The following is an 8,809-nucleotide window of genomic DNA, read 5'->3' on the forward strand; positions in this document are numbered from 1 at the left end:
TTTTGTTCTTCAATAATAAACTCAATTTCGTAGAATTCTCTCAGATGTCGTTGAAATATTAAACTAAGAGTTCGTAACATTTCTGAGCAACAACAACAATAACAAGGATAACAATAGCGGTAATATTGTCAGTGTTTGCATTGACATGTTATTGGGGGATATTCACACAAATACATAAAGGAATGTACTATTTCACAAAAAAAGTAGTGCATACTTTAAGGCGTTGCACAAGAATTAAGGTAAATTTATTAAGGGAAAGTGATGACGAGTTAAACGAAAGAAAAAAGGAAACTAATAATGAAGTACGTCCAGCACCATAAATCTCATTACTTTAAAAATACCGAAATTTGGTTATAAAACTCGGATAGGTGATCGAAAGGGGTAGGACTTTCATTATTCAAAACATCGAAACAAAAAGCCAAATCAGTTGAAAAATGATTCTTGGACCATAAAAATGTCTAAAACTTTCGCGATTTTACATCAAATTTTGGAATATACATCATTTTTAAATTCTATGAACCTGTTATGCGAAATAACAACCACTTCGGATGGAACATTTGACTGAAATTTTAAGAATTTGTATATGAAATGAATATGGGGCTATACATTATTATTGGGGCTACACCACAATGTGGACCGATATACCACATTTTTAATATTAAATATCGCATCTATCATAAATATTTCTTTTTTAAAACAAAAGCGGATACCTAAAAACATATTAGGGATATAATAAAGCTATATATAATTTGTTAGAACATGTGAAACATGATTATAGACAATTTTCGAAGCCAATATTATAGAAGTTTTCAACGAGATTTTTATAGACCACTTTTAAAGAATCCGACCAAAAGTTAATAAAGTATGTAAGAACATCTTAAAAACCCAAAATAGTCTTAGTACTTTACAATGAGATCCGCTTTCAAGTATCATAACCGATAATGATTTTTTAGGGACATCTATAGCCTTTTTTATTTGAACCAATGAAATAAGTGTTATTATGAGTTCCCGTATATACACCAATGTATGAGTCCATTAAAACACCTAAAATGATAATTTTATAATGCTATAAAGGCTATGAAACAAGAAATACTAGTTTATGGTAGTCTATAATCTCTCACTTGTGGGAATCCATACAGGTTATTCTTTAATAGTCTAGAGACCCCGTCATAAATTATTATTTCTTGGACCCTTTTGTGGAAGTCTGGGAAGACATGTTTATGGTATTTTAAACACAGGATCCAATAAGAGGTTTATTATAGAGGTTCATTGTTGGTAAACATAATAATTTTATTTTAGAAAAAAATATTGAAAGACTCTCTACATCCCACGTTGGAAACCATGGAAACAAATATTTCAGCTCTTAAATATATTTTATAGGAGCTTAAAGGGGATTATTTCAACAGGTTCTATGTATCCTATGATTCTATAACAACATTTTAAAGAGATATTTAAAGACTCCTTTAAAGATGTATTCCAGGTACCTATGTGTAATTTCCTTTTTTAAAAACCATAAAATATCTCCTCTAAAAAAGACTCGCTAATAGGGAACTCTGACAATTTCTATCTGCGGCCATATTGGATTTTGTACAGAAGACTCTACAGGTTACACTAAAACGGCATATAGGATCTGTTCTAAAGCAGCCCATAAGGACTTTTTACCCCTTTATTGAGAATTAAGAAGATTTAAAAGAGACGAAACATTATTTACAAAATGGTTTTGTTGTTTTTTGTGATAAAAGAAATCTTCTAATTTTTTGATGGCGGACATGATGTCTGGTTCTGGTATGAATTATTGACTTCACATAAAAATTAACAAAATGATGGACATTTGACAATATTTTTCTTTTGGAAAATCGCCTATTTTCGACCGCAAACTACGTTAAAAAATAAGGAGGAACTTCGCGGATTTAAATCGGCTACGTCTTCAAGAGTTGTTGAGATTTTTATTCGAAATTTTAAAGTGGCATTCTTGAAAATTATGGGTTCAAATTAAGGGAACCCATTCTCGATTTTAAATTTTCAAGATTTTCAATGGGCTGGTTAAGGTTTGTATCTTTGCATATATATATTTGAAGATTTAAAGGAAAAGAAAAATAATTTAGAAAATGTTTTGTTATTGGTTTGTTGTTGTTTTATGGTATTAAAGAACGGGCATGATAACTCCTCACTGGTACATCGGAATCCAAAAATTCCAACGGTGTTAGAATGGTTGCATGTCTGGCTCTCGTATGAACTAGGATTATTGACTTCGTTCAAAAATTTAAAAAAATGGCGGACCTTTAAAAAATTTTTTGGAAAATCTTCTATTTTTTTACCACAAACAATGTTAAAAAATGAGGAAGATATTGACCGATATAGACTCACCTATACACCTATATCTATACACTCACAGAGAAACGTCCCAAATTTGGAATAGATCGGATTATTAGTTTTTGAGTTATCGTGCCCGCCATTCGCAATAAAGCTGTTTGTAGAAAAATGCGTTTATAGTTTATAGCACAATAAATCGGCCATATCTTCAAGAGTTGTTGAGATTTTCACTTGAAATTTCATAGGGACATTCTTGAATCAGTGTAGATTCGAATTAAATCAAAACAAAAAAATTAATTTTTTGAAACCGAGAATGGGGGTTCCTCTTAAATTAAATTAATATTTTTTTTCAAACCGAGAAAGGGGTATCCCCTTAAATAATGAACCAGGCCTTGTTGGTTCTTTAAAAAAGCATTCAACGATTTGTTGGGTCAAAAAATTATTAATAACAAACTATTCTCAAAAATATCCAATCTTTAAAGAATATTTTAGAGATTTCGCGAAGATTCTCTAATAATATATATCTATATAAAATTATTTATTTAAATGTAAAAATATATTGTAGATAAATTACAAAGATATCTTAAATATGACTTCTAGAGGCTTTCGAATGTTTTGTTAAAAAAATACGTTCCTTTTTAAAACGAAAAAATATATATTAAACCATATCCGACTTGCTATTACACGTTCCTTGAAACTATGTATGTCCTAAGTCGAAGTCGAGATTCCAAATATAGCAAAAATACTCCATATTGATTGATAGACCCCGCTTGTCTTGATGTTGTTCATATTATTCTATTGTATCGTTTAAAATTTGTTTTTGTGGTAATCGTGCCCTCAGCATTCTTGTTAACGGCTTTCGACATAAGATTGTACCTTTTGTACCCTACATATAATACATAGAATAGAGCTTTAGCAACATTGTCAGACCCTAATTGTGTCTGAAACAAATTGGTTCCAGATCAGTCCGATTCAGGATCAGTTTGAGTTTCTGGGAATTTGATTTATATATTAAATTTAGATTAAATTCAAAGTTAAAAAATATTGGGAAAATATTGGTTTCTTGTGGTTGATATCGAATACTCCTACACTAACGGCAACATTTAAACTCTTTTGTACAAACTAGTGCTTCACAAAATAATATTGTAAGACCATAATTATGTCCGAACCATATTCCTTTCATATCAATTCGATCTAGGATCAATCTGAGTTTCTGGGAATTTTATCGAAATACCAAATTTAGATTAAATCAAATGTTAAAAAAATATTGGTCGATTTATTTTGGTCGACAATGTTCCACTACGAACAATATTAGACTACTGCCAAAACCTATACCCAGTCTTTAGAAAAAACTGGAAATATTATATAAATAATAAATTGAACTACGGGCAATACAAATCCATCAGTCTGGCAACCAATTCACTAAAAGTCAACATTTAGAAAAATTCCGTAATAATAGATAAATCGTAGGGAGTGCCAGATTTTGTCAATTATATAGGGTATATTTATGTCCACTCACATGTTCCACCTGTTGGCCATCATACTCAATTGTAAATCTTAAACCAATTAAAGATTTTTATAAACAATTGCCGAAATTCAATTTTCTAAAAATTTTAAAATGTCAGTATTCTCTCACAGATGTTACACCTGGACTTATTTTCAATATTTCGATAAAAGTTTGTTTTTCCTACAATATGCCTTTGTCTAAGATTTGACATTTTAGAGTATTGTTAATATTGGTCAATCTTCAAATAAAACAAGTATACGACACGTAGATTTCTTTATTTTCCAGTGAAACCCAGTTTTCCTTAATTTGGCACAGCGAACGAATTTACAACAACATCTTATTCCAATACCAAATGAAATATAAACACCAAATTTTAACGAAGAGAGAAAATAACACCGCAAATATGGGGGAAGAGAGAGAAAAAGTTCAAAACAACAATAAAAGTTTACACCAGGCATGCTATTTTACTACATACATAAATGTGTATGCGTGTGTGTGTGTAGGGGAGAGAGAGGGCTGGCATGAGTTCGCAAATAACAACGAGTAGTAGGGACTAAACCAGGTAACGAGTAAATTGTAATAACAACAACTACTCGTTGCATAAAATATTACAAGAGAGACAGGAAAAATCTCTCTCATTTTCTGTCACAGCATCTTTGTAACAAAAGATGTTATAATATTGTTGTTTTTCTCATCAGATGGAAAATGAACAAAATGAAATAGAAGAAGAAACCCCTGTAAAGCGAATTAATAAACAGCGAAGAAAATCAACAACAAAAAGTAAAAAGAAACATTGGAATAACAACAAAAAATGCCATAAGCAACTGTCACTTTTACCTTACCTCAAAAGAAAAGGGATCACTCACACACACATACGTGTACTTTCAAAAGCAACACAAATACAATGTTAGTGGTTCACTAATTCGTTGTAATACGATAATTTGAAACACATTTTATGGGCCAAATTTAAAGAAAAAAATTAAATAACAAAGAAAAAACTTTAAAGGAAATTTTTAAAGATAAATTACATTTGTTAACAAAAAGTGAACGAACATTTAATAAAGTCTTTAATATCTGTGATAATTATTTATTAGAATTAGAAACCTGATTATTTTGTAACCCATACCACACCCTGCAATGAAGTTTGTTTTTCATATCCTAAGAATTCGTGAGACCTTTTGTGCATTTTTAATGTGAGAAAATATAACCAGCTTTGTGGTTTCAGACAATTACGATTCAGATCAAAATAACGTTTTCGAGCTGAGAATATTTGGTGTGTCTTTCACCTTGTGTACATTTTTTTGAAGTCGAAGTCTGATTACAACATATACAGAGCTTCGATTCCAATCAACAAATATTATTTCAATGCAACTTACAGTTCAGGGATAAAGGAGATGGGGAAATCCATAATAAATTTTAAATCGAGTTTTAAATCCAGTGAACGGAACATTATAGTCGGACGGGGCCGACCCTACACAACTTTCACGAAAATCTAACTTTGTGTTGTTCTATATTCTGAGCTTCGGCAATATTTCGCGATATTTGAACCCTCTTGTCCGACTAGAGGTCAACAAATATTACTAATATTGAGTACAGCCCTTGTCCAGATTCCCTTCCCTTATCTGATCATAACCAAAGATTATAGGCGTTGCCCTTGACCATACCTGGATCCTCATGGAAAATTTCAAATCAATCAGCGCTATTATTTCACCCTCTAGTATGGTATTAGGTTACTAAATAATATATTAATCTGAGTACATACGACAATGCAATTGGTACCAATTTAAAGTTCAACCACTCCTCTTGGATATACTACCAACTTCTCGGGCCTATGTCCTTTAGGAGTAAATATATACGCCATAGAATACAAATTTTGTAATTTTTCACACAAAATTCAGGCTAAATATTGACCGATCTCTATCAAAACAGGCGATGTTTGGTCCCTAATTGCGACCTCTGGAGCGACCAGAAAATCAGACAAAAATAAAGTTTTTGGTTCATTTCATCCCCTAAATATGAACCAATCTTGACCAAAAACAATATGGGTCTTCATAGTCCAGACCCCATTCTACATGCAAAATTTCGTGAAGATTGGTCCATAACTGTGGCCTCTATCGTTTTTACAAATTATAATGGACAGACTCAGCTAGTCGAGATATGACGATCGGTATATTAAAAGGTGGTTGTAGGACCAATCTCTTGGGGCTGCACAAAGCTATAATACCCTGACAACATAGTTGTGTAGGGTATAATGATTGTCGTGGATGTGCTAATATTTGGTATCGAAAATTTTTCGCAAAGAACCGTATTTCCCTTTGATTGGAAAATGTTGCTAGAACAAGAATTATATGCTTTGCGATCGAATATATTATTAAAAAACATATCAATATATAGACTTAAAAGAATTAGGACTTGAATATCTGCAGAATAATTGTTTTTTCCAATATCTGGTTTTCGGTGACGATATTAAAGTTGGCCCAAATCTGAATATACTAAAAATAGGTTCGTCCGTCCCAAGTCTGAATATACTAAAAATAGGTTCGTCCGTCCGTCTCACAATAGAGATAGACCTTTGAAATTGTGTACATACTCTCCTAAGATGTTTGGTATTGAAAATGGTAAATATCGGTCCACATTTTAGGACAGACCTCATATTTGGGTACCCAACAAAATTCTATTTTTTGAAGCTTTTGGGTACTGATTAGAAAATCTTCCTACTAAAAACGTTCAAAATTTGTCCATTTCTTAGAATAGTCTTCATAAGAGGATACCTTCCAAATTTCGTAATTTAGAAGTGGCTAGAAATACTTCCTACCAAAAATTATTAATATTGAACCATTTTTCGGTGCATAATCTACAGAGCGATTTTGGGAAATGTTCGCATTCTATTGAAGATTTATTTGAAGTCTTCACGAATAAGAAAATTAATTGACATAATTATATTATTGTTGTTTTGTATTTATACCCTTCACCACACCGTCCGTCTGTAGATGTTAATTTGTAAACAAAGTACAGGTCGCATTTATAATCCGATTTGAATGAAGTTTGGCACATCTCATTTTTTGGCCCAAGGCCGAACCCTAGTCCCTATATATTTTTCGATTTGCACGAAATTTGGTATAGCCTACTGAATTAAGTCAAGAACGATGTGTGTTAAGTTTCGAGAAAATCGGTTCAGATTTAGATATAGTTCCCATATATAGTTTTGCCCGATTTTAGGTCAATGGTGTACCAATGTCCCTATATATTTTTTGATTTGGACGAAATTTGTTATAACGTGAATTAAGTCTAGAACGATATGTGTTAAGTTTCGAGAAAATCGGTTCAGATTTAGTATAGCTCCCATATATAGTTTTGCCCGATTTTAGGTAAATGGTGCCCAAAGTCCCTGAAAATCATTCGATTTCCACGAATTTTGGCATAGCGTATTGAATTAAGTCTAGAATGACGTGTGCTAAGTTTTCTGAAAATCGGTTCAGATTTATATATAGCTCCTATATATATTTCGTCCGATTTAAGGTAAATGTTGCACCAAAGTCCCTATATATTTTTCGATTTGCACGAAATTTGGTATAGCCTACTGAATTAAGTCTAGAAAGATGTGTGTTAAGTTTCGTAAAAATCGGTTCAGATTTAGACATAGCTCCCATATATAGTTTTGACCGATTTTAGGAAAATGGTGCACCAAAGTCCCTGAAGATCATTCGATTTTGGTATAGCGTATTGAATTAAATCTAGAATGACGTGTGCAATGTTTCGTGAAAATCGGATCCGATTTAGATATAGCTCCCATATATATTTTCGTCCGATTTTATGTAAATATTGCACTAAAATTCCTATATATCTTTCGATTTGCACGAAATTTGGCACCAAAGTTCACGAATTTTGGTATAGCATATTGAATGTGTGCTAAGTTTCATGAATATCGATTCAGATATACATATATGTCCCATATATATTTTCGTCCGATTTAAGGTAATTGGTGCACCAAATGTCAAACATTTCAATAACAATGTCAGGCAACACTAAGTCCAATGATTTATTATAGCTTTTTTGTTAAGATATGTATGTAGTATTCGTATTAGAGCTTGTAAATCGGACCTACATTTTTTTAAATAAATCGGATAATTCCTCTCACAGCTTTTTTAATTAACACAGATTTCAGTGAAAAATATTTCATTCCGTTCATTCTGCCCCTCGCAAACATACGAGATATGTTCCTCCCGTTTCTAATTCAAATAAATACCAAACTATTAATATAAATTTCTTAAACCTTAACTTAAAAATAATCAAAAAATCAACTTCAATAACAAAAAAATTAAAACTTTATAAATTCTCCCGCAAAACTACGAAAGTGGAACTACTTTTATAAAAACTAAATTTTCTTCTATCCACCAAAAAAATATTAATTTAATTTCATCTTGAAAACACCCAAAAGGTAGATAAAATATTGCATTTCGTATCGTGGCTTAGAAAGAATAACCACTAAACAAAATAAAACAACAACAAGCGAAAAAAAAATCACTGAAAACTAAAACTTCGAAGAAGCGAAAACTAAATCCTACACTCACTCATCACTAATTAAAACGGAAAACCTTACCTTACGCCCCAACAAAAAATACAAAAAAACAAAAAAAAAAAAAAAATACAACAATAACAAATTAAGAAAACTAAACGAACAACAAGAAACCCCGCTAAACTAAATTATCCAAAGTTCTAAAGTGTTTCGTTTTAAATATACCTCAAGTCATCCCAAACAACTGATATTTACTAATATTCACCAACTTGCGATAACAGAGTAACACGAGAAGAATAAGAAGAACAACCACAACAAATAAGTAAAAAAGAAGAAAATAATACAACAACGACAAGAGAAACTTCTTTCCTTCCCCAAAAGAAAGAAACCCGTCACCACCAACAACCCTAAATCGAAACTTTTACTACAAGAAAACCGACAGCAGTAAGCGACACAAGGACAAGAACTACAAC

The sequence above is a fragment of the Musca vetustissima genome, unplaced genomic scaffold (assembly GCF_032173495.1).
Source record: "Musca vetustissima isolate MV318-11 ecotype Yass unplaced genomic scaffold, APGP_CSIRO_Mvet_v1 utg101835, whole genome shotgun sequence".
NCBI lineage: Eukaryota > Metazoa > Arthropoda > Insecta > Diptera > Muscidae > Musca > Musca vetustissima.